The 25,953-nt window shown below is 42.6% G+C and overlaps 1 protein-coding gene across 3 annotated transcripts in view; it reads left to right on the forward strand.

The window, feature by feature from the left end:
* Positions 1–2,758: 2,758 nt before the first annotated feature.
* CHRM3 (cholinergic receptor muscarinic 3) overlaps positions 2,759–25,953 on the forward strand; it is a 470,119-nt gene continuing 446,924 nt past the window's right edge. For all 3 annotated transcript variants that reach the window (XM_048843778.2, XM_075126936.1, XM_048843779.2), the window contains exon 1: positions 2,759–3,185. The gene's annotated coding sequence lies outside the window, so the exon portion shown is untranslated. The remainder of the gene's footprint in view (positions 3,186–25,953) is intronic.

Consider the following 25,953-nt stretch of genomic DNA (forward strand, 5'->3'; position numbering starts at 1 on the left):
TTATGTGAAGAAGGATGACTTGGTACTAATTTTGCAGTTCAAATGACAGGGAAATGTATTTTTTAAATAGTTTATAAAGGAAAGGAAAGTGAGGAAAAGCAAAAGACAACGAATGAAATGTGGGGCACTAAGAAACAGGTTGAGATGAAAGTGGTAGACAAGGCAGAATAAGATATAGGGGTAAGGAAAGCCATAGAGAAGATGTTAGAGAAGAAATGAAGCTAGAAAGTAAATAATAGCTACTGGACACATTGTACATTTATTTATGTGATCCTGATATGCATGATATGGGGACGGACAGTCTGGTGACTAAAACACAGGACTGGAAGTCAGTAGCTCTAAGTTCTATAACTGTCTCTCCTTTCTGAGTTTGAGCAAGACCACCTCACCTTGTGTTATCTCAGTTTCACGATCTATTAATTGTTTATAAAGGTCTCTGAGATCCTTAAATACGAGTTTAACACAGAAATTAAACTTATTGCATACATTTCCAGTCAGGAAAACCTGTCATCACAGCACTTGTTTCCCAGCCCCAAGCTTCCCTAGAAGATAAATTCACTGTTAATGCCAAACTAACCTCAACTTGCTTGAGAAGTTAAACATTGTGTTTCATATGATATATGCTGCCTCACCTACTGTATGCAGAGAGCCCATTTCTACCCTGCAATTCAGAAATCAGTGTAATATTTGACCCTGATCGCCTAACACTATGATCTGACCATGTTTGGGTAAAGGCACTAAATAACTGTCAATTATTACTAAAGCATTAAGAGAACCACGGAGTATTTTATTGTCCCATTAATATCTGTCTCAAGCGAATGAAGATACTTGGCTTGTGGCCTTGTGCCTTGCATGTACTAATGGACAAGTATGTATTACTGGACAAATAAGACACACCCTGTTGTATCTTACTGCCATAGCAACTTCAGATTAAGTAATGTATAGAGCCTAGTTAGAAAGTGTTTTAATTCTGAAGTTCCTTCCTACTGAGACAAACTTAGGGTGTAATTTGTTAGTCTTCCATCGCAGAGTTAATCAATTAAGGAAGTTATGAGACTGTAATATATTATAACATGCTAGCATGTGTATTTGTAGGGTCTTCAAAAATGTAGATTTTTACCTAATACACAATACTGGTTCCTTTCAACTTGTTATAATTAGTAGTAACTATATGAAAATCCATATTTGACTCCTTGTGGCATTATAAACTATCCTGTTCATCTGAAAGATGTAGGCAGCTTAAAAGAATCTTTGACCAAAATAATAGGTATTGAATCCATGTTGCTTTATTCCACAGTAAGGAGTATATGCTATATGAATAGATGTATGTTATGAACATATGATATTATAGAGGTGTATTTAGAAAGCAATAGAAAATAAGCTATTATACTTATGCAGTACCCAATCTTCACCAATAACTACTCATGTATTTTAATTTAAAAAAATAAAAAGGCCAATGAGAAACAAAGACAGAAAAAAACACCTTAGTATGGATTAGTGGAGTATATCCCTATGTAATTTCACTTCACAAACATCATTTTTATTGTTTTATTTGTTTGATAAGATAAAAACCTCAAATAAAAATGTTGTTGATTTTATCTTTGGGTACTTTTGTACTCTTAAAATGTAATGATACAGTGACTATTTGGTAAATGTATTAAAGTATGCTCTGGGAATGATACCTTGCCATATCAACTTTATATATATAAAAAAATACTACAGTTGGAGGGTTGTAAATGCTGCTTATTGCACTAATCATCACAGTCTCACATATGCCCCCATTGCTTCCATCCTCTCTGTTTGATGTATTCGGCTTTTGACAGTCGATTTGTACTTGCATTTAAAATGGTTAGGGCAGGAAAACAACATTTCAGTGTGTGTATGGAGTACTTAGTACCTTGGGCCGGATCCCTTATATGGGGCCTCCATGCACTCCTGTGCTAGGACACTAAATAACAGAACTGGAATTGGAATAGAATTGGAATGGGAATGGGAATCAACAGACTTTCAATAGAATAGGAATCGAAAGGAAAGGAACAAGATGCAGTTGAAATGGAATAATAATGGAGCAGAATGGACATGAAATAGAACTGAAAGGAAGAAAGGAGTAATATAATTAGAATGGAGTGGATGGAGCACGTGGAATGGAACTGGAACAGATTAAAATCAGAATAATGGGAGAGGTGGGCATAGAGTGAATTTGGGATAAATTAGAAAGGAGTTGGAAATAGCATTGGTTAAACAGAACTGGAGTGGACTAGAACAGAAAAGAGGAGAGAATAGGTTGGAGTGCGATTGACATCGACCAGGAACTGAGTATAAAGCAAAAGAATGACCCTGGAATTCTTGGAGCACCATGGAGTGGGGAAGACGGGAATTAGAGGGGAAGGAGAACAGTCTTGGAAATAACTGGAGTGGAGCTGCACAGGGCCGGGGCACAGCTAGCCAGGGGGCTGGCGTGGAGCGCAGCAGGTGAGCGGAAAGGGAAAAAAAAAACCAAAAAAGCTGTTCTGGAGCTGCAGTGGGGACTGGGCTAGATTGGAGCGGGCAGGAGCCCAAGCGCGGGGAGCGAAGCTGGAACTGCCCGTGTGCGGGTCCCCGCCACTGAGGGCGCGCAGCGCTAGCGGGCGCCCCTATAATAAAGAATCCCTCGGCGAGGCCGGCGGTGGGCGTGAGCGGTTCCAGTGAGGTCAGCGGCGGGCCAGCCAATGAGCGGAGCGCCTGCGAGCTGCCGGAGCGCTGGGTCCCTGCGCGGCGCGGCGCTGCTCGGTGGCGGGAGGGGGGAAGCCGCTGAAGCGGTAGCTCAAGACATTCCGGCACTCGGCAGAGCGCCGGCGGCTTCGCCGTGTGGAGGGGCTGCAGCCGGGCGCCCGGCTCGGAGCGCGGGAGAAGAAAGTGCGGGACTGGAGGTGGAGGTGGCGCTGCCGCTGCCCGGGCACAGGTGCTGCCGCTGCTCCGGGCGGGAGGAAAGCAGCTGCAGCTGCTCCAGCTCCCCGGGCGGTGGGGCGCGAAGTGCCCCCCGAGCAGCGCCGCCCGCAGGGGGATGTACCGGCCGCTTGGCCTCCGTTTCCCGTGAGGGGCCGGCTCCTAGGTCGCGCCGGATTCAGCGGGGAGCAGCAGGAGCTGGACGCCCTGGCGCTGCGGGCGAGGAGGAGGTCGCTCCTCAGAGGCACCTGGGCAGCCAGGTGAGAGCGGACCCCGCGCGCTGTCGTGCGGAAGCGGCCGCGGAGAGAGCCCGGGCGCGCCGCGCGGGTTACCCCCCTGGGCGAAAGTTTTTGGTAAAGTCACTTTGGGGGGAAGGAGGGGACAAGGCAAGTCGAGGAAGGGACCGAGGTTTGCCCTGTGGCAGCGGTGGCCGCTGTGACGACTTCCCCCCCGCTCTGCCACTGGAGAGGGGGGAAAGTGGTGTCGATGTGAGCGCGAGTCGAGCCCTAGAAGGGAGCTCCCGGCTTTCCATCAGCGCGCTGACGGCTGGGAGAAGGCGTGGGGGGTGTTCTCCGAGGGATGGTGGGGGGACGGACTAGCTGTTGCTGTTTGTTTGCCTTGGAGCCTATTGCATCGCCTTCCTGTCCCTGCTGCCCACCCAGCCTGATCCCACCGGGCAGCGTGGGGGCGCATCCAGCTCCAGGCACTTGCACACCTAGGTCAAGGCGCTGGGTGGGGAGGACGTGTCCCTGGGTCTCTCGGCAATATGATTCAAGTGCGGGGCAGACGCTTTGCCTCGCTTCTGTCGGATACTAAATCCCAAAGGTCCGCGGAGGCGGAACTGCATCCCAATCGGACACCTGGCAAAATCCGGCTAGGAGTCGATTCAGAGCAGTAACGTTTCATGTGGGTGCCCCTCTAAAAACGCCCATGCAGAGGTGTCAGATTCTCCCTAAAAACCCCACGGCAGGGATCTTCCTCACGGTGCCCGGTCTGATCCTCCATAAGTGGCGCCGGTGCGTTTCTGCAGCTTTCCTCCTTTGCAGTGCCTAAACGGTCACCATTGGCTGTGGAAAGGTATAGGTTGAGGTGACCCGCGCATGATGGTGACTAATTCGGTGGAGAGGTTATTGTTTGGGGTTTTAAGAGGACAGCTGCGACCGCCTTTCAAATAGCCCCTGTGTCAGAGTCTCTCTCCTCGTTGCAGAAGCGCAACCTGTGCTTACCCTGGCAGTGACTGTGGTGGTTAGTATATAAATCTTTCAGGGATTTATGAAGGCTTCAGGCGCACTACGATTTACTCGTGCCGTTTGACATCGTCGGTGGCGAATTGGTCTTTAAATCTTGTTCTCTTCGATAATGATTCTCATTCTACGAATTTACCCATATTCTGCTTTTCATTGGCGTCTTTTTAAGTCTAGGTTTTCACGCAAATTAAGTTCTGGGAGATTTGTGGGCAGCGTGTGTTGTGCCAAATACAATATCAACACTGCAAGTGTTTAAAATAGAGCCCAAGTATTTACTTTTAAAAAGTGTGGTTCACCGTGAGAACTGAATAGTGTTTAAATCTGAGTAGAGAAACCCAAATATGTTAATATACACTGGGCTATATATCTCACCGTGCTAGTTTCTATACTGACCCAAAGAGTTCTCATTGCCTGAGATTACTTTGTCTCATTTTCTGTCGCTCTTTTGTAAAGCACAAATCCAAATCGTTATCTCTATTCTCCATATATAGAAGTAGCCATAGACATATAAAATACAACCTCAAATGTTGCTTAAAAATATTTAATAATGAAAAACTAGAATGGCTGTTTGTGGGTGTGTTGTGGGGTTGCTTTCATTTCGATGGTATTTTTTTTTTTTATATATTGCTTTGCTATCTCATCCTGTGTCCTCCATAATGCTCATCACTTCTTTAGACATCAAAGGCAGTGAATAATGTGCTGTGGTCTGATTTTGTTTGCATCTGTATGTTTAATCAGACATAATGTTTAGTTGGCTTAAGTTGTGTTGGAACTGAACTCTAGGATGAAATACTGATCTTTCCATAATGGAAGCCAACATTGTAGTTGTCAAAAAATGTGCCTCCACATTCAAGCATACTGTTTCTTACACAGTAGCAATTCTTAGTGGCATGGAAGTGGTGTTTCAGGGTCTTCTGATGTATGGTACTGAAATGTTTGTTTTTTTCCCTTTTTAAAAAGGAATATATAAATCTCAATATGATTGGTGATGTAAGTGTTTTTGGTTACCTTGTAGTTTGTGATCAATATAAAATGTAGTTCTTACAGTTCTTGATGTCATTCAGTAAAAACAGTGCATTTTGACTCTAGTGTTGTACCATTGTTAACTGGGTAACTTGGGTTTTCTTTGAACAATTTGTGAAATTGAGCTGAAATATTAAAACTCATCCTCCTAACCTGTTTTGAATATTAAAATATTATTGAATGATAGTAGCAACTAACAACATAATCCTGGCAGATACTAATTTAACATATTTGGTTTGCTTCTAGCTACTGAGATTTCATCAGTGCAGTTGGTAACTTTTATGCCTCCCATTTTGGTTATGCTTTTTAAGTTTAATGCCCTTTGGCACCACACCTTGAAATTCAATTTTATGTTTTCATATTGGATCAGGCTTGGGCAATATTTGGCTGGTGTCTAGGCAAGTTGGTTTTGATTTTGAAGTAATGTATCCTCATTTACAGTAAAAATATTGTAACATGTACATTCAGAAACATTCATCTGTCTGAAAATACATTCATATTAACTCAACTCCTTCCAGAATGTTATTTCCTTTTGTATAAAATAACATCCAAATGCAATCTGTCGTATTGCATGAAACTGAAATTTCATGTTGTTCTACTACATAGACAACTTGTTGGAGGTAGAATGTGTATTCTACAGTATTATTCCCAGTACCAATCATGATCATATGATTGAAAATTGCAAATAAAGTGTTATACCTAAAACTACAGTTTATCAAATGTGTTAATTATTGAAGATTCATTCACCTTGGGCAATACTTCCAAGCAGATAAACTTTCCATCTATGAAACTCTTTTCTAGTTTTAAAGAAACAATCATAACTTTAGAAGTATTCTGGCTCCCTTTAATTACAACTGAATATTTTGTTCTAGCCTGATATATTATAAGCATTGGTGGAACCAAACTTGGGATCTAATCGTGAAATGATTATTCAGACAAAATTTTCAGTGATGAAAATAACTGGCTAATCATGTGGTGCTTTCCATCCTTGTTTCCAGCAGATAAATTGCATTGAAAGACATCTTACAAACACACAATTACTTTTCACTTAGGCAACTGCTGTAATAGTCACAATGATATTATGTGATTGCCTTCTAGATCACCTTCCCTCACATTTACAACTATATTAAGATATGGTTGACTCTATAAAAGGAGCTTGAGAACCCCTTCACTACATCCAAAATGACCTGATTGACATTAAGACCATGACTACTAAGAAATAATGAACCATTTTGCAATAAAGATGGCTTGTGTTCTGAGCAGATTACTTCAGGATGAGATAAGTGATCTGTGAGGCATATGACTGTGATAGAGGCCCTAATCTCTGTGTGTAAATAAACTGATGCTATCTTTAATTATATAATCTAATTAAAATAGTAGCTTATTTGTTACCGCTGTTACCAGTGATATTAGTAATAATCTCTTAGCCAGAGAATAGTTTGTAATGTGTTCATGCTATAAAATAGGGAGTAATTTGAATAAGAAAAACTGTTATTGAAGGGTGTATCATTCTACAACCATGTTTTCATGAATTTCAAACAGCATAAGACTTTTGAATATATGATACATATACACGGCTGTTTTGTAAACTTTATATTCACAAAGTGAAATATTAATAACACTGCGTGTAGATTATAGCTGTGCAAGTTTTTCTAAACATCTCTGATAATTTTATTCCTGACTTGATCTATCCTTGGCAATATTTTTCTCTGTTCTGTTCAATAGTGTTGGTTGTATCAAACTGTGTGGTGGTTGTGCTGTGGGCCAGTGTCCAGCGAAGTATTTAATGAACTTATTCTACTAGCTTTTAACCAAAAAAAGTGTGTGTTTCAACAAAGGGACTAGAAGAGAGGCCAGCCCTACTTCTCGAAATGCTGAGTAATAATACAATATAATAAGCTCTACACATTCTGAGTATTATAGAACATAAACTGAAATCAGTTTGAGGTTTTTGTTTTTTTAAGTAGGAGTTATGTATGCCACACTCACAGGAGCATAGACCACTCCAGCATGATTTTTTTTTTTTAAATAGGGAGGAAAAATAAACGCATCAATTTTAATTGCTTTTTTGGACACAATTATTGATTGTAGGTTCTGTAAGTGGAGGGTCAGATGATGCCCTACTGAGTAGAAATCAGTACAACTACTCTCCCAAAGTAGCCAGTGTGTATGAAAATGAGGAGAGGTGAAGTTGTATTGTTATGCTTATAAGAAGCACATGGGATCTTTTTCAGGACAAAAGGTAATACACCACATTTATTGAAGATGCAACAATTAGCGCGCACCCCCCGTCGATGTTATAGTTACCAGTCCGGATCAACCTAGTGGCCAGCTAGGTTGATCACCGGTAGGGAGGAGCCGGGTTCCATTGGTCATGACACGATGCTCCAGGGAAGTCTTGACAGGACGAACCCAAAGTTTTATGGCAAGGTCCCCTGTTTATATAGTGATTTTCCTTCATTGGGACCAATGAGTTTTGCACCGTCATGCTGTAATTAATTATTGTTCGATGCATACTTGTTTTTTTTAATTACTTTTATTACAGCTATTTTGTTCCCATCGATAGGTGCCTGTTTTATTTTTAGAGTTGTTAATTTGCAGCCCTCTGACGTTTCAATAGGGGCATGTTGCAGCCTCCTGGCACCTGTTTCTGGTTCCTTTCTCATACATCTGGTTCAGCGATGGCCTTCACATTTCTTTTTTAACACTTACATTCCATATTTACACACAACAGAATTAATTTACACAGAACATTTTGAACAGGAACATTAAGTTGCAATGCACAAGAAAACACTCATGGCATTCTTTTACTTATTTTAAAATGCTAAACCTACAACAAAATAGGGACCTTAAAACATCTGTTACTGCCTTGAAATCAGCCCAGACACGGATTCTGGCTGATGTATCTTTACTAAATGGCCCATTAGGCCATTCCTTTTTGCTATTCAAAAAGGTTGGCTGGCAGGATATGATCAAATCATACACCAATACATTTAATATATGCCACATTATTATTTCATTATTTTTTACCCTTTGTTTTAAATTATACAAAATACAAACAGAATCCTACTACTACAGTATCACCCACTCATTCTGAGTTTGCTAATTCATGTTGTCAGGGAGGTGGCGCTAGTTGGTGTAAAGAGGGTGGACGACCACTTTGCTTGTCTTCTGTTTAAAAAATTTGAAGGGGGGGGAAGCTATATCACTACCAAAATTGAAACTATAATAATATATAGTAGAAAATTTAAATATTTAATCACTAGGGACCTAAAGGGAGTTTAGTTCTCCTTTAAGTAAAAATCTCAATGCAGTCTTATCTACAGTCACTACTATTACTTCCATAATATAGATATTTTATATCGGCACAAATTTTTAATGCTAGCAGGAAATTGTCACTAACTGATTATTAAATCCACTAGAGGTCCAACCCTGTAAATAAAGTGCCAGGAGTAGTTCTTGCAAGCCGGCATAGTTTCACTGAACAGATTAATGAGATTATGCCTGGTAGCAAGCGTTTCTTGGACTGGGCCCTGACAGCCAGATTTTTAAATGTATTTAGGGTCTGAAAGATGTAGATAAGTACCTAGTGGGTTTTTCAAAAGCACCTCAGCATCTAACTCCTATTAATTGATCACCTTTACAATGCCTTACTTGAGTAGCAGTTGTTTAGCACTACTGAAGGGGTTTTTGTGCTTCATCTTTAAAAGCCATTGCAGAGGGGGCAGGTTCTGGGGGAATAATTTCATTAAAGAGTCTCTGCCGGTATTTCCACCACAAAGTTCTGATGGGGAGGCAGGGTTCCTCACCCTGCCTACAGAAAGCTGTCTAATCCCAGGATCTGCGTTAAGCTGGGGCATTCTGTGAAGAGGTCCTGTCTCTCTCAGTTGTCTCTGGCTCCCTGTGTATGCTCTCCACTACTTTGGTACCTGGCATCATAGCTGCATTAACCATGCTATCAGGGACTTTTCATTGGCCCGTGGAGCCTTGAGGGGGTCTAGGAAGAATCTTTACAGATAAGGTCTGTAGAGCCAGAGGTGGACAGTGTGCCACCTCCTTGTCTTTCAGTCTCCCTACATACATGTCTCCTAGCCTGCCTAGTCTTCATTCCAAACCATGTGGAGAGGGCTCTGCAAGGTTCTGGTTGTGGCGGAGGAAGGTACAATGGAGGTGGCAGAATCTTTCTTTCCTTCCCCATGAAGAGCTCGGGAGGGAGAGATTCACCAGTGCAGGACCTTCCTTTTGCCCCACATGGAGATGTTAGGCAGTGATTCTCAATGAGGAGTCTGAGGCCCCCTGGGGGACCACGAGCAGGTTTCAGGGGGATCTGCCAAGAAGGGCGACATTAGACTGCCTGGGGCCCAGGGCACAAAGCCAAAGCCCCACTACATGGGGCTGAAGCCTGGTGCTCCAAGGCCCGCCACTTGGGGCTGCAGCCGAAGCCTGAGCAACTTAGCTTTGTGGAGCCCCCTGTGGTGTGGGGCCCGGGCAGTTGCCCTGCTTGCTACCCCATAATGCTGGCCCTGGCTTTTACATGCAAAAAAACAAATGTGGCACATGTGGGCTGTGGAGTTTTTATAGCATGTTTGTGGGAGGGGGGCTCAGAACACCTGATCTAAGGAGTATGATCTAGCTCAGGAATTAACCTTAAAATTCCTGAAAGCAAATATATCTGCTGTATTGATGACCCTTTTGACAATTAATGTATAAGTCCTCATAAGTCATTCCCAACTGCAGCCCCAGATTCTGAAACAATCATTTTTAAAATCTTACCAACTCTTTTGGGATTTATTATTATGTTTTAAAAATATAGGGTTTTACAGAAGTGGATGGAGAAATAATTTGGAATCATATTCTTTTTATTGAATTACAGGCTTTGAAATATCAGAACAAACTGGGTGCAGGGAAGGGGGAAGAGCCTAAAATTCAAAATACTCCAGAGAACTTTTAATAGAACTACCTTAAAAAAACATTGTAGTCATGTATTGTATCCGATGAAGTGAGCTGTAGCTTACGAAAGCTTATGCTCAGATAAATTTGTTAGTCTCTAAGATGCCACAAGTATTCCTTTTGTTTTTGCAAATACAGACTAACATGGCTGCTACTCTGAAACACATTGTAGTATGGTACTCACAGTTTTGGTGTATTCAAATACACATTAATTCTATGTTCTGTTTTAGTTTTTAAATTTCACATGTATTTATGATCAATTTTTGTAAAACAGGCCCTATTAGGATTTTGTTTTATCTGACCTTTGAAGAGAGGTAGGTGGGGTGAGGTACAAGCTGATGGGCGGGGGTGTTATTATTTAAATATGTGCTACTGCTTGTTGGAAGGAGCGATCAGAATGTATTGTATTTTGATTTTTCAATTTTAACTAATTTGCAGGGCATTCAGAGCTTGTCCATGGGTGCTTTTTATTTATTCTAAATTGTAAGTAAATGAAGATGAGTGTCTGCCATCCAATGTTACATCTGAGACGCTATGTTTTGAGTTGAAAGGTTCTGCAGCATGTTTGACCTTGATTTATACATGCAAGGACACATATTGGACCTTTCATTAGTTATAAAACATTCAGAGAGCAAGCATAATGTACATAGGTGTTTTTAGAGCTTGCTTGATGGTTTGAGAGTAATAGCCTAGGCTGCAATCTTGCAAACAGTTAGGCATGTGCTTAACTTTACTCAAGTGTTTGTAAGATTGCCAGTAGTTCTAACCCTGGAAAGTAAATAATCGTCCTGGCTATTGCCCAGTAACATCAAAGAGGGGCATGAGGGTAATCTGTTTTTACAAAAGGAAAAGCCTATTAGAAACTATAGGGGTCCCCTCCCATATTATCAAAAAACTTTTTTTTTTAAAGTCAGCAGGACCCTATCCAACTCTAACCCACATCAAAAGGATATCTGTAAATATAATGAGAGAGAGAGAATACACTCTCTCTGCTCTTGCAGAACCTGAGACACAGTAGAAGACCTATTTTTACCTTGCACACAGTGGTGACTTGAAGCTGGTTCGCACCGGTTCGCTAGAACCGGTTGTTAAATTTAGAAGCCCTTTTAGAACCGGTTGTTCCGTGAGGGACAACGGGTTCTAAAAGGGCTTCTAAATTTGACTGGCCAAAAGTGGTGCCTTAGGCACCGACTCCATGGGTGCTCCAGGGCTGGAGCACCCAAGGGGAAAATTTGGTGGGTGCAGAGCACCTACCGGCAGCTCCCCCCCCCCGCGCCCAGCCCCAGCTCACCTCCGCTCTGCCTCTGCCTCCTCCCCTGAAGGCGCTGCCCTGCTCTGCTTCTCTGCTTCCCCCCCCCAGGCTTCCCGCGAATCAGCTGTTCGCGCAGGAAGCTGGGGCAGGCTGAGAAGCAGGCCGCGGCTTCCGCTCAGGCCCAGGGAGGCGGAGGTGAGCCGGGGAGGGAAGGGGCGCGAGGAGGGCCGCTCGTACCACAGCAGGTAACCCAGGGGGGCACGCAGGGGAACAGCTCCCTGCCCCAGCTCACCTCCGCCACCCTTGGCGTGAGCGGGAAGCCGCGACCTGCTTCTCCGCCCTCCCAGGAACGCGGGGGGGTTGGATGGGGCAGGAGTCCCAGGAGGTGGGAGTGGGCAACAACCCCCTCGTGGGGTGAGGAGGGAACCCGTTAAGATTTTGGCAGCTCATCACTGCTTGCACACATTATTTTTATCTTTGGGCATTAAGGCATCAACTCTTTTGCCAGACTGTTAATGAATTAAATCTGATTTTTGATGGCACAACCTTGATCCTGCAAATAGATGCCCTAGCATGGACCTCCCTGCACCTCAGTGCAGTCTCAGTCTCATTGTCTCTTTGAGCAGAAGTGTTTCGCTACTTTTTCATGCTTCTGTAGTAAAAAATCCATTGCTCTGAAATTCTGCTCTTTCCACATTGCCACTTTATTTGTGGTTTGTTTTTTTTTTACTGCTTTCATCAATACAGACTATTGAAACAACAATCAAACCCTCAGACAGCAGGTAAAATAATTCTTTAGTGTACAACAGCAAAAATAGTAACTATTCAAAGGAATATGAAACTTGCATTAAGGGAAATAAGCAGTGATGAGCTGTCAAAATCTTAACAACCGGTTCCCTCCTCACCCCATGAGGGGGGCGTGGCCCTCCCCCGCCCCTCCCCCCGGCGACTCCTGCCCCATCCACTCCCCTCCCCTGTCCCCTGACTGCCCCCAGAACTGGGCAGGAGGGTCTCATGGGCCACCGTAGTGGGTGCCCACCCTGCCCCTAAGAGCCAGAGGGACCTGCTGTGGGGCCGAGGTGGGGAGTCCTGGTGGTGCTTACCTGGGGCAGCTCCCAGGAAGCATCTGGCAGGTCCCTCTGGCTCCTAGGGGCAGGGGAGCGTAGCTGGGGGGGAGCAGGGGGAGCGGCCGCTCCCCCACTGATCACATCAAAAGTGGTGCCTTAGGCACTGATTCCCTGGGTGCTCTGGGGCTGGAGCCCCCCATGGGGAAAATTTGGTGGGTGCAGAGCACCCACTGGCAGCTCCCCGCCCTGCGCCCGGCCCCAGATCACCTCACCTCCGCTCCGCCTCCTCCCCTGAACACGCCGCCCTGCTCTGCTTCTCTACTCCCCCCCCCCCCCCTTCTCACAAATCAGCTGTTCGCGCGGGAAGCCTGGGAGGGCTGAGAAGCAAGCGGCGGCTTTGTGCTCAGGCCCAGGGAGGCGGAGTAACAAATAACAGAATTTGAAAAAAGGCTTCAGAAGTCTAACTTTTTAAGCATCCTCAATCAATATCTCTTCCCGCTGATGTTAAATGCAGAGCCATAGCCAAAAGATTACTATATATTCTTTCCCTGGCACAGAGTTGGGAGGCAGAGACTCTCCTCATCCTGTGAGATAGATTATGGATCTTGCCTCCAATCCAGAAGGTTAGTTTGTATTATCTCCTTCCTGGGAATCCTTTGCAAGACTGGATTGTATGAACTGTTTGCCTCTTTCTCCAGCATTGACTGTGGAGCTGTGGAACACCCTTTGTGGAGTGCAGAAAAGGTTGGCAGTAACTGAATCTGACACATGGAGTCTGCCACAGACTCTTCTTTATCTCTGCGCTGGCTGGCTGCCACTCCTCATTCGGCTCTCCCCTTATTAATAAAGGACAGCACCCATACTCCTCTTCAGTCACAGCAGCATCCTTTAGTGTAAGGCAGGTGTGTGGGACACACATTCTGCCTTCCACACTCCTTGCATGTCAGGAAGAGGGGTGAATGGCTATGGGAATACTGAAGAATTGCGGGTTTTGGGGATTGTGGTGGACTGAAGATACTTAGATGCTAAATGGTTGTGAAATGCTATAGGGTGCTGGTGGGAGTGGGATTGCAGAGAGGGGTTTGGGCAGAGAAAGCATAAAGTGGAAGAAAAAAAAATAAAAAGACTTCCCAGGGCTAAAAGTGAGACGCCTAGCCCAAAGGGTGAAGGGGAGATCTAAAGGGCATTTGATGGGGTTAGAGGGGAAACAGTACCAGAGAGAGAGAAATCACTGTAGATATGGAGTAGGGGAGAAGGAGAGATGGGGAGAGCAGGGTAAGAAGGACACTGGCTGCTGAGGGAGGAAGAAATGGGGCGATCTAGGAGAGGAAGTTAGGGAAGCAGTAGATGCTGGGGGATGAGGAATCACTTTGTGTGGGAGGGTGGTGGCTTTCATCTAATGCCATGTCTTGGGTGGATGTCACACCTGATTCTAGCAGCATTTTGGGGGGCATAATTTAGATCAAAATTGCTTCACCTGATCAGGCCCCTAAACTTGTGGTTGATAATCAGTAGAGACAAACATTTAAAATGAAAAACATATGAATTTTATTGAGGAATATTCACACAACATAAGAAGGGACCTGAAAACTCTTCTGAATGTTTCCCCTCTGATAGTCTACTACAGCCAATTCAGTAACAGCAAGGTTATTATTTCCCAGCCCTCAAAACTCCACCCATTCCAACTATCCCTTAATATGAATCCATATCCTAATAAAGGGGTAGGCTCAGCCTATCAGATCTGGAAGAAATAACCCAAACAGCTCATTTATACATACTTTGTATCCACATTTGATCTGCAATCCGCAAATATGGTCTGTGGATATCTGCAGATTTGCAGGGCTCTTTCCACATTCAAAGTGTGTTAAAGGCTGCACTGAAGCTAACTGCTGACATCCAGATTTTTTTGGCAGGAGGTATGAAATTTCATAACTAGCTTCAGTGAAATACTTCCTGACAAACTTTTCCAGGAACACTGCAAATCAAAAGAGAGATTAAGTATATTTAACAGGTTTCTGAGTAACAGCCGTGTTAGTCTGTATTCGCAAAAAGAAAAGGAGTACTTGTGGCACCTTAGAGACTAACCAATTTATTTGAGCATGAGCTTTCGTGAGCTACAGCTCACTTCATCGGATGCATATTTAACAGCCACCCTATTGCATGCCTTACTAGTCAGAACCTACCTGGCTTTCACTATAACTTTCTTTAGATTATAGGATTCCTAAACCATATGTCCATTTTATAACCAAGGATTGCTTCATGATCCAATGTTCACACAATGCTTTTATGAAGAAATATCTAATGTTCTTGCTTTCAAAGTACACTGAGAACTCTGTGCATCTGAAAGCATGCTGCTGGGGACAAACAGCTCAAAAGTATAGTCCTGCTTTTGGATGTGCCATGTTCCTTATTGCATGGTTTTCAAACCAGAAATGTGGAAACCTCTTTCTGACATTAGCATGCATACCTTTATTGTGTTTTGCTTATTCTTATGAATGGCACCAAAAAATGTGATCTTTTATGATTAGAGGATTGCAGGTAAAGAAATTGGCAGCAACCATGTGCTATACCGCAGACTTGCAAGGGACATCCCAATAGTGCATCTCTTTGCTTCATATATCATAGTATTTAAGTAAATAGTAATTCTTCGTTGATTTGATATGATGTACACATTGCATGCTCATTAAATTATTACATATTTTTGTTGCAAATTTCAATTGACTATCTGAGCAGTAACAAATAATACTGTGCAACAGAGAAGACTAGCCAAATTTTATTCAGACTTTTTGGGCACAAGACCATTGTGACAGAGGGAATCCCATCTGTCCAGAAATAATAATTTTCCAGCTCTGGGAATTATTGAGAAATGAGAATTATGGAGAGCATATATGGTCACTATATCTCTAACACTATGACTGAAAGTGGTATGCTTTGTTCTGACACTCAAAGGGAAGAGTCAGCTATTGACCTTAGAAAGGTGAGCACTATAACTATGCAAAGAGCTTTATTCTGAACAAGGTGTCAAGCAAAGATGGGGTATACTTCTGACACTTAGGAACTTTTGAAATAATCATAAGAAGGGTCAGAAAAGGAAATCCCAATGCTTTAATTAAAAAAAAAAATTCATACCATGTGGAATAGACTTGACTGTATTCACAAATTGGTACTGGAGGTCTGAGGAGTACCTGTATTAATACCTTTGCTGAAATGCTAACAGTGGGCATCTCCCAGCTTAGCATCATGGTGAGCAAAGTCATTAAGTCAAAAAGACTCTGAAGGGTATAAAACAGGGAGAGGGACCTGAGGGAATGAAAGGATTGACACACAAGGACTCTAATAGAGAGAGAGAGACAGACAGACACTCTTCCAATTCCTTTTCTCCAGTGTCAGTGATTTAGCACTACCTTGGCAAAATGAAGGAGTCTTAGATCCAACTAGGTAAGTTTTGTAGCGTTTAATTTTGAGTTTCTCCATTTTTTTTGTTGTTTATTTAAAACTTTCTTGGGTCTTAGACTGTTTCTGGAATCATACACCATAGTCCAGTCTTGGAGATGACAATAATTTTGGTTCTCTGGTGAACGTGAAACTGATATCTGACCTGGTGCACATAGTCCCATAGCTGTTACCTACAGTCTTGTTATCTCTACAAGATGGATGAGAAAATCTTGTAGATCATAAGGGGTGAGAGGACTAGGGAAATAAAGGAAACAAACATGTTGTGGTAAGGAAGAGGTCTGTTTTGCATTTAAAACTAACCCCGCCCCTCCAAAAAAAATCCCACACCTGAATGAGAGGAGAGCGCTTTCAGAAGCACAGCTTTAAGGCAAAAGGCTTGTCTCGGTGAGCAATGGCTGGTAAAGAATAGAGATGGCTGAATAGAGAAAACCATTTTGGGATGATTTGTAGGCACACTAGTTAGTGAAAACTGCAGCTCTGTAGTCGATGGCTGGTGATGACTTTAATGGAAAGCAGGAGCTGCTATTCTCAGATTCCTTGTTTTCTCAGTGCAATCTTTACTATTCTGCCAGTTAGCAGTGGGAATAGAGGATATATGGATATACCAGGAGAAACATAGATGAATATTTGACTTGGATGTTGAGGTCATTGTAGATGGATCTTCATAAGTGAGGTTAATAATAATCTTTTCCCCTTCAGTGTATGTGCAGCTTTCACTGCATATACAGAACATAAAACTGATTAAATTTGATTAAAAATTACCACTTTTTTTTTTTAAAGGCGAACAAACCCAAATCAGCAGTTGCTGTCAAGTGCTTCTTGGGGAGAACATATTGATAAGAAATACATGGAAGATATAGAAGAAGCTTTTGGAAATGGACTGAGAAAGGATTCTTACTTTTATTATAAACATAATTGCTTTTATTATTCATTGAGTGAGTAACATCTTGTTCTTTTGATCCCATCAATGAGATGGTGATGGTGCTTGTTTGCTTTGATGGGTAGACTGGAAAGAGTTTAGAGAAGAAGAAAAATGTATGAATAGGTTTGGAAAATAAGACCTATGGGGGAAAATGAGAATTGAGGAAAAATTACATTTGAGAAACCACAAGACAGATGTAGAAATCTCTGTCAGTCTGAAACTCTTAAGGGGTGAGACTGTCCTACAGAGTGTATAGGACCTGAAGCTTTTCTCTACAAACATTTCAAACCTGGAGACTCCCAACCTAAGCAACATCTATTGGTTTTCCTGCCACACCCCCCAATATCTTATCCCTGTTACATCTGTGGATAGTCAATGTTGTACTGAAGCCCAATAAAAATCAAGGTTACTGATCCACATGGTCTCAAGCACAAAGCTATTTCCCAAGGTTCCTTGAGGACCCAATCCAAAACCCACTGTAGTCAATTATTCTTTCATTGATTTCAACGGGCTTTGGCTCAGACCCTAAAGACTACTATTTCTAAGACATTAAATTAGTTTGGCTACTTTTAAAGTTATTCAAATCCATATTTGCAGTACTGTTCATGTTATGGTAGTGAAACATCACAAACTGTATTTATTCAAAACACAACCTAAACCATCCATCAGAAAAAAATATATTTACAAGTAACTAATAAAACCGTTTAAAGCTGTTTAGTTTTCTCATTTGGGAATATGCCTAAAAATAATAATTAATTGTAAAACATTTTATACCCTGAGAGTAATGTAGGACTTTCACTGGAATATTAGGCTTTCTTGTTTTAAAAAAAAACAAAACCACAAGATTAGGTTATAAATTTAATGTAATGATGCAGGAATGACAGTTAAACATGTGCTTAACAGTGTGTAATAGGGTGGCCTGCCCCTTTTTAAGGACCGGGGGTCTGGGGCCAGGCAGCCTTGGTCCTTTATCAGATCCAGCTGGGAAGGAGTCTGGAGATCTTTATAAAGGGCTGCAAGAGCACAGTTTAGGGAGCTGTAAAAGGGAGATGGGCTCCTACAATCATTCCTGAAGCAGGGGGTTTGAAAGAAGGCTTTGTCCTCCATTCAGCACTGAAAGAGGCAAGCTTCTCTGAGAAGTGTAGCCCAGGCTTGGCAAAGTAACTGTCTTTGTTTTTAATATCTTGCTTAAGTTTTATATTTGAAGAATAAAATTGTGTCTAGAAAGTGCCTTGGGCATGGCCGTGAGTCTTTACTGGGAGTCCAGTCTGCATGAGGGAAAACTGAGGCAGCAGCTAACCTGAAGCCAGATAAGGTAAGGCAGCCGTGCTACAATGTGCTTTCCTGAATCAGAGTTAAAATCAATACACAGTATAGTATTGACACTCGTGTTCACTTCATATTTAAATTTAAACACATAACATGAGGCAATTAGGGACATATTGAACAAGTTTTATATTAAATCTTCCATCAAGAAATGTGAAAGAATACAATGTGACAAAACCTCAAGAAACAAAGTTTTTGGTCACATCAAATCTGACTCTGTGTACAAAGTAACTCATCTGGAGAGTTATTTGGAACATTCAGTGACTGATCCTCAGCTGGTGTAAATTTTCATAGCTCCATTGACTTCAGTGGCGCTATGACCATTTATATCAGCTGGGAATCTGTTCCTTCAAACTAAACTGTGAGCATTTCTGAGGCATTGGAATTGACACTGTCTGAAAACAAGCATGGACTTAAGCCACTCTTGAATCATGAACACAATCAGGTCCAACTTTTTGTAGCACCTGAAAGAGAAGAATGACGGATGCAGGGCTGCTAAGATCCCAATCCTCCAACTAGATGGTCTGGTTTGGTAACTTAGATGTTAGTGAAGTTTTTCAATCTTAATTTAAAAACCAAAGATCTCCCTCCCTTTCCCCCCTCCCCCCCTTTCCATCATAGCTCCAAAATAAGATACACCAGTTTCAGGTAGGAGTTTATATTGTTCATATATGCTATGTCCAAGAAGAAAACGTCTTTGAAATGAAACACGTAGTTTGCAGTGTGCCTTCTGAAACTGCTAAATTTAAGTGACAAACCCATATTGCTATGCACAGATGTTGAGCTTCTTGTCACATCAGTGTTTGAAACTTTTCTGTGATATAGTAAGTCGTACAGTGACGACTGTCTCTTTTTAGTCATCTTTAGTCTTCATCGGATGCATCCGATGAAGTGAGCTATAGCTCACGAAAGCTTATGCTCAAATAAATTGGTTAGTCTCTAAGGTGCCACAAGTACTCCTTTTCTTTTTGTGAATACAGACTAACACGGCTGTTACTCTGAAACCTGAAAAATGTGGTGGAGATTTAAATTAGAGGCTTTATCCAGATAATGTGTAGGTTTTTTTTTTTTAAAAAAAAACCTGTCAATAATGCCTTCAGTTTTTTAAAATGGAAATAATTTTAAAGATCTGAGGTGAAGTCCTGGCCCCTATTGAAGTTGATAGAAGTTCTGCCATTAACTTCAGCAGTGTCAGGATTTCATTCTGATCCATGTTTGAGCATTTTTGCTGTTTGCTTTACTTTTTAAACTTCATGTAGGCTTGGACAATCAAAGCATACTTGTTGGGTTCTTTGCATAACACTGCTCTGTTTGGGGTTTTCGATATTGCTCAGGAATTTTTTTTTTTATATGCACACATATTAAATCTAATCTGAATTAGTATTTTAAGTGAAGTGTTTGGCCTCAACTTGTTTTAATGAAGTATAAATTTGAGGCTTAGAAATACTTGACCAATGTCCCTGTACAATGCTTTTAAATATAAAGCTGTGTGTGTGTATACTCATATACATACAAACAGACCTTTTAAAAAAATCTCAGTGGAAGTTATAGAAGCTTGTTTTGTTTCCTTTATCCTAGCAGGGGTGCTGGAACAATTTTTATCATGGGGATGCTGAGAGCCATTGAATCGAACTGTAAGCCCTATATATAATGGAAACCACTTCACTTCAAGCCAGCATCAGCACCCCTAGTTCCAGCACCTATGTATCCTACTTTTAAAACCATTGAAGGGCTTGTCTTATGCCAGGGCTACCAGACTTAGTCTGAGCTTTACACCAATATGATTACATTGGTGCAAAAGGTTGTATGGGCACTTTTATTTCACTGAAAGACCTGTTCCTAACTGACTTAAAGTCAGACAAAGTAAGAGTGTCCACAAAGCTTTTTGTACTAGTTTAACTATATCAGTGTTAGGTTGATTCCAGTGCAACTTTATTGTATTGGTAAGCCTATCTCATTTCTAAGTCAGTGGTTCCCAGACTTGTTCTGCTGCTTGTGCAGGGAAAGCTCCTGGCGGGCTGGGCTGGTTTGTTTACCTGCTGCGTCCATAGGTTCGGCCGATCACTGCTCCAGGCCAAAGGGAGCTGCTGGAAGCAGCGTGGGCCAATGGACATACTGGCAACTGCTTCCAGCCGCTCCCATTGGCCTGGAGCGGCAAACCGTGGCCACTGGGAGCCGCGATCGGCCGAACCTGCGGGTGCGGCAGGTAAACAAATCAGCCCAGCTCACCAGGGGCTTTCCCTGCACAAGTTTGGGAACCACTTACCTAAGTAATAGTTCTCTGTGATTCTAGCTAAGAGGAGTGACCAGTCCAGAGTCTTCTGAAGATGCCTCTAGCCCTCCATTTGGGGAACCATGAAATCCCCCTTCTGAATTTCCAATCCCACTCTGACCCTGTATCCCCTTCCTTCTAAAGGGCTATGCTGTGATAGACTGTAGGTCCACAGAATGGATTTCCAAACTTCCTTGTACCAAGGTTGTTTACAAATCTGGGTCAGCCTCAGTGAACCATATAGGGCCTAAGCCAAAAGCATGTTGAAGTCATGAAAGACTCTCATTGATTTCTGTGAGCTTTGGATCAAGGCCAAAGAGCAGTTGAATTTATCCAGGCTGTCAGATGTATTTATACCTGTTTTGAGATTTTAACATATAAACGGTTTATCCACTCTTATGCGAATCTATAAGGCTCTAAGATATGCACCTTTTCATGTCAAGAAAGCCAAGTTCCTTCTTGCTAAGTGACACTAAATGTAGCTAGACCAAGTCTGACCGTGGATGGCTGTAACAAAATTGACGTTTACTCTTGCAAACTTCATGGCTTTTGTGGAGGCAGAAAATAAGTACAGTTACGCCGGAGCCCTAGGTCAGGTCGGGGCAACAATGACTCAGGTCCAATGACTCAGGCAGGGCTGCACAATAATACTATAGCAGTAGCAATATAAACAGTAGTAAGCCCTGGCCCTAGGTCAGGGAGGAGCAATACTGAGTCAGGAGCTCAGGCCCTCAGGCAGGGCTGAGCGTAGCAGTAGGCCCAAACTTCCAAACGGTTTGGGAGAAGGGGAGACTGCCACCCACAAGTTGTATGGTGGGGGGACGCAGGCCCTCCCACTCCACTGCGTCCCAGCCTGGGACCCTAGCAGCGGTAGGAGATACGCTGCTGAGTCAGTGGGGATCCTGGCTGCAACACACTGACGTGGGCTCTGGCAGAGCTGCAGCCAGATTAGGGTCGGCTGCCCCCGGGCTACTTCCTGACTCCCCTTCTGGTGGTACCTGTGTCATGGTGGAGTCCTCTGGGAGGTCCAGCACCATGGGTTCTCTGGTTACCGGGCGAGCGGCGGGCACAGGGCAGGTCTGGCAACTCCTCCGGGTAGTGGGCACAGAGCAAGTCGGGCCAGTCCTGGTGCACACCTTGGGCCACAGGAGCTTCCCAGTCGCAGGCTAGGCTGGAGGCGTCTGGCCTCCCTGGTGGCTGGCCCTCTAGTGAGCTCTGAGAGTGAGGCTTTATACTTTCGGGTCGCCGCCTGACCCTCTGAGGGGCAGGCTCACAGGGTCAGGCAGCGACCCAGAAGTATAAAGCTCCCTAGCTCCACCCACCCCGGCCTCCAGATGGGCTCATTAGAGGGGCTATCTGCACTATTGTAATGGATGATGCAGAACGGAATGCTTATCTCTCCCATGCACTGACCAGTCTGAAGAGAGTGTTCCTCCTGAGGCACAGTCATTCCTAGTGCTCCCAGGGGGACAGTGTCCTCCTCTACAAATGGCAGAAATGAGTAGTGTTCCAGGCAGGAAGTTTATTACTCCTGTGTAACAGACTACTCTCTCTTCCTGGGGTGAAATTTTAAACTGATGGCAGATCTTTGTAGTGTGATTCCTGGATGTTTTAGAACCAGCATCTGCCTTTGTACTTGAGCCCCATTGAGATCAGCTTGAATCTCTGGGGCCTCAATTCTGACATTTCCTTTCCTTCTTTGCCCACGGTAACGCGTCTGACCTTCTACTCACAAAGTGAGTCCTGTTCAGGGGGCTTCTTCTGAAAGGATGATTTGGGTAAAGAGGACTTGTGCTGGCATATAGAGCTTCCACTACAGTCTACATTTAACTTACTTAAATTTCATCTATTAATGCTTATACGTTTTGGACATGTACTTAGAGAAAGGAGGATAAAACTGGAAAAACAGAAGTATTAAAAAAGAAAAATGTGAAGTAAAACAAATATGGGGAGAAAGGAAAGCAAATATATAGTGTGCAGGTGCCTAATATAGCTAAATCTCCCAATAATGGTTGCAAAAGTATGTATGACTCTTTCCATCTTATTATAATGTGTGTAATTATTATACACCCATACACACACACACACACACACACACACACAAATACGAATAATCTTAGTCATAATCCTGCCAGTGTTTTATATTACAATCTTCTATATACTTTTCTGTTGTGACTTCATGAGCAAAGAATTTAATTTGCTTTTGTATGTCCTGGAGTGACTCAACTTTTAATCCTCTCTGCATTGTTTCTTATATAAACATATATGAGAAACTCGGAAGTATTAGTCTTCTGTGTTTTACAAGTATCTGATACATTAATAAAAATCTTTGTTTTTCAAGCAATATTAACTGTTCCTCTTAATTTAAGTGTAAATTTGCCATGAATGATTCAAATTTCAGTACAGTAGAGAACAAAAAATATGTTCAGATACCACACTTCTTGATCTTCTATATATTCACAGAATTTAAAGTTAGAAGGGACCATTGTGACCATCTAGTATTTCTGTGTAACACAGACCATAGAATTTCACCAAGTGATTACAACATGTAGTTCGTAACCTTTCAGAAAGACACCCAATTAGGGCTGTATTTTCCATTGAAACTTTGTTGGAAAATTGGGTTTTCTACTAAAAAAAATTTTCACAAAAAAAATTCTTGTTTTTTCATGGATTCCCCACCTGCCCAAATGCCTATATATAAAAAAGATTTCATTTGGAAAGGATGCCGTTATTCCTGTCGGAGTCATAGTTCAATTGCCTTATTTTCTCCTTCTCCTCTATGGGTCAGGCTTCTCAGCTGAACTACATCTCCCATGATTTGCCATGGCTGAGAATTCCCATGATACAATGGCTTCTCTTTTCACAAGTGAAGACCATGGTGCACCATGGAAGATAGAGCTCTACCGAGGAAGAGACAAGAAAAAGAGGATGAAGTAGCTGAATTACTGCTCCCATGAGATACTGTAGTATAATTTCCAGTAGAAACTTTTTGGCCAAAGATTTTTTTCAGTATTCAAATTTGTGCCGGAAGAAAATAAACTTCCATGGAAAATTTAGATGAAAATGATTCCATTCCATCCTTGTCCCTCCCCACTCCCATTGTCATCAAAACTTTCTGTGGGGGAATAAACCCTAGTTTTTAATCAGCTCTACATCCAATCTTAAAGACCTCAAGTGACCAAGTCAACCATCTGCTTAGATAAGCTGTCACAATTATTAATTATCCTCACTGATTAAAAAAAATATGCCTTTTTAGTCTGAATTTATCTAGATTCAGCTTTCATCCATTCATTTAACAGACAAAAGAGTAACTGGAGCCAAAGAGCCCTCCATTCAGAAATCTTCTCCTGATGTAGCAAGTCATCTCTTAACCTTCTCTCGAATAAATTAAACAGAATACTTCTAAAGTATCTCTCGTACACTCTTTTCTGGTATTCAGATAAACTGATTATTTGCACAAGATTACTAGCTCTCTAGGAAACTTGCCCGCTGCACGCCCACCAAAAAAATGTTTTAGGACTTCTTGGAAACAAACACCAAGGTTAAAGTTCGCTCATTAACCAGGTGATTGTTCAACCACAAAGTCACAATGACTCTTGAGTTAAGCTTGTCTCTGAGAAATATACCAGTAGATCTACAATGTTTCAGACAGACATGACCTTTGTTAACTGTAGACAAAAAGTAGTGCAATTAAGGTAGAGTTAATGGGCTGAGAAGATCTGGTACCTCCTGACCACATTTTTTTCCTGTCAGTTGGGTTGCCAGTCATTGTGCATCTTTGGCAGAGAGGCTTTGCTGCAGGAGTAGAGCAGAGGAATCCTTCCTGACGAAAGGATCTTTAAACAGGTTGTTTTCCCCAAGAGAAAAAGGACTGAATTTTTTCAGAGTATGAAAATAAATTCTTCTAGTCTGCAGACAGAAGGAACTATGGAGAATGCCTGTGCTGCTACTTGGAAGTGAGGAAAAACTCTGGAAGTTCCATGCAATGAGAACAGTCTGCCCTCTTCCTGTGACCAACAGGTTCAGATTCCTATGCAACTAGGTAGTGTGTTTCCTCCCTAAGAACATAGTGAGAGACTATGTCACTTCTCTGTTCACACAGAGTTAAGAAAAAGACAACTTGTTAAGGAGGAAATTCATTAAGCTTCCCACATCAGTCTCAACTCTGCCCTTCATCTCTTCTCCAAAACTTTATCTAGCCTCCACCTATAGGCAAGAGGCCCCATTATACCCACCTAATCTACCTGAGTTTTTCCAATATGGACCACAGACCCTCATTGTCCTCTCCTACATTCATACCAGAGCTCACCATTAACTAAACTTCAGGCCCTCTTCCACTGCACTTGTCCTTTTGAGCTAGAGATACTTCTCTCACCTCCTACAGTCCATTCACAGAGGAGAGAGACACTTACCCCTCTTCCCCATCCAACTTCTCTACAGGGACTGAGATTATCCTGCATCTTTCACTCATGCAGGTCACAGACAACAGTACTTTATTTTCCACCAATCCACTATAAAACAAAGCCAAATCTACTGCATCTGCCTATCCTACAAAGCCTGGAAATAGTACTATTAAATATTGTCATGTAAATCTTAGCTCATACTCGTCCAGATATTGAGCAGTTGCGCCTCAGCCACACTGCATAATAGCTTTGATTTAGCCTTGGATTATTACAGCTTCTATTGATAGTCTAGTGGCAAACAAATCAGACTGGAGAGGGATTGTGGTGGCACAAGGGTGGGTGAGGGGATTTGTTTCAAATGTCAAAGTCAACAGTAGCTGCAAATGTGGTCAGGATGTGCCAGATCTTCTCAGCCCATTAACTCTACCTTAATTGCACTACTTTTTGTCTACAGTTAATAAAGATCAGAGAGAGACCTAAATGAGTCTGCTCTACAGCCTTAGCTAACAGGCAGTTGGCTTTTAGCTCATGCAGTAGAGGCTCATGCACCAAGCTCCAGAGGTCTCCGGTTCAATCCTGCCCGCCGACGACCGGGATCTGTCGGCGTTACGCAAGAAAAGCATGGCTAGGAAGCATGGTGACTAGTGCTGTGACCTCACGGTCCCAGTTTACAATAGACTTCCTCTGTCAGAGTCCAGGGGAAAGGCAGCATGATCCTACCTGCTTTGGTGATGAATCTCCTGTGGGAAGCAGCTGCCACAGATGACACGGGTGAACAAAGCCCATGGCCCAAGATCCAAAAGCACACTTTTAGCTGAGGGAGGCTAGAGCATGAAGGGATTGAAGAGATCCACAGTGTATGTCTGAAGAACTTGGCTAACGGAATCTATAGACAGGCTTGGCAAAATTGTACTTAATTTTTTTTAACATATCGATTCAAGCAAATTTTTAACAATTTAAATGGTCCTAGGTATGCAAGGCTATGGTGGGGAGGTGAGGGGGGAAGAGTGATAGGCACTAATTAGTTAAATGACAAGGGACACTGAGTTTCAAGAAGTTAAAGCTTTGTAACCATTAAAACACAAATTCTCAACGTATGTCAAAAGAAAG

The sequence above is a fragment of the Caretta caretta genome, chromosome 3 (assembly GCF_965140235.1).
Source record: "Caretta caretta isolate rCarCar2 chromosome 3, rCarCar1.hap1, whole genome shotgun sequence".
NCBI classification, from domain to species: Eukaryota; Metazoa; Chordata; order Testudines; family Cheloniidae; genus Caretta; species Caretta caretta.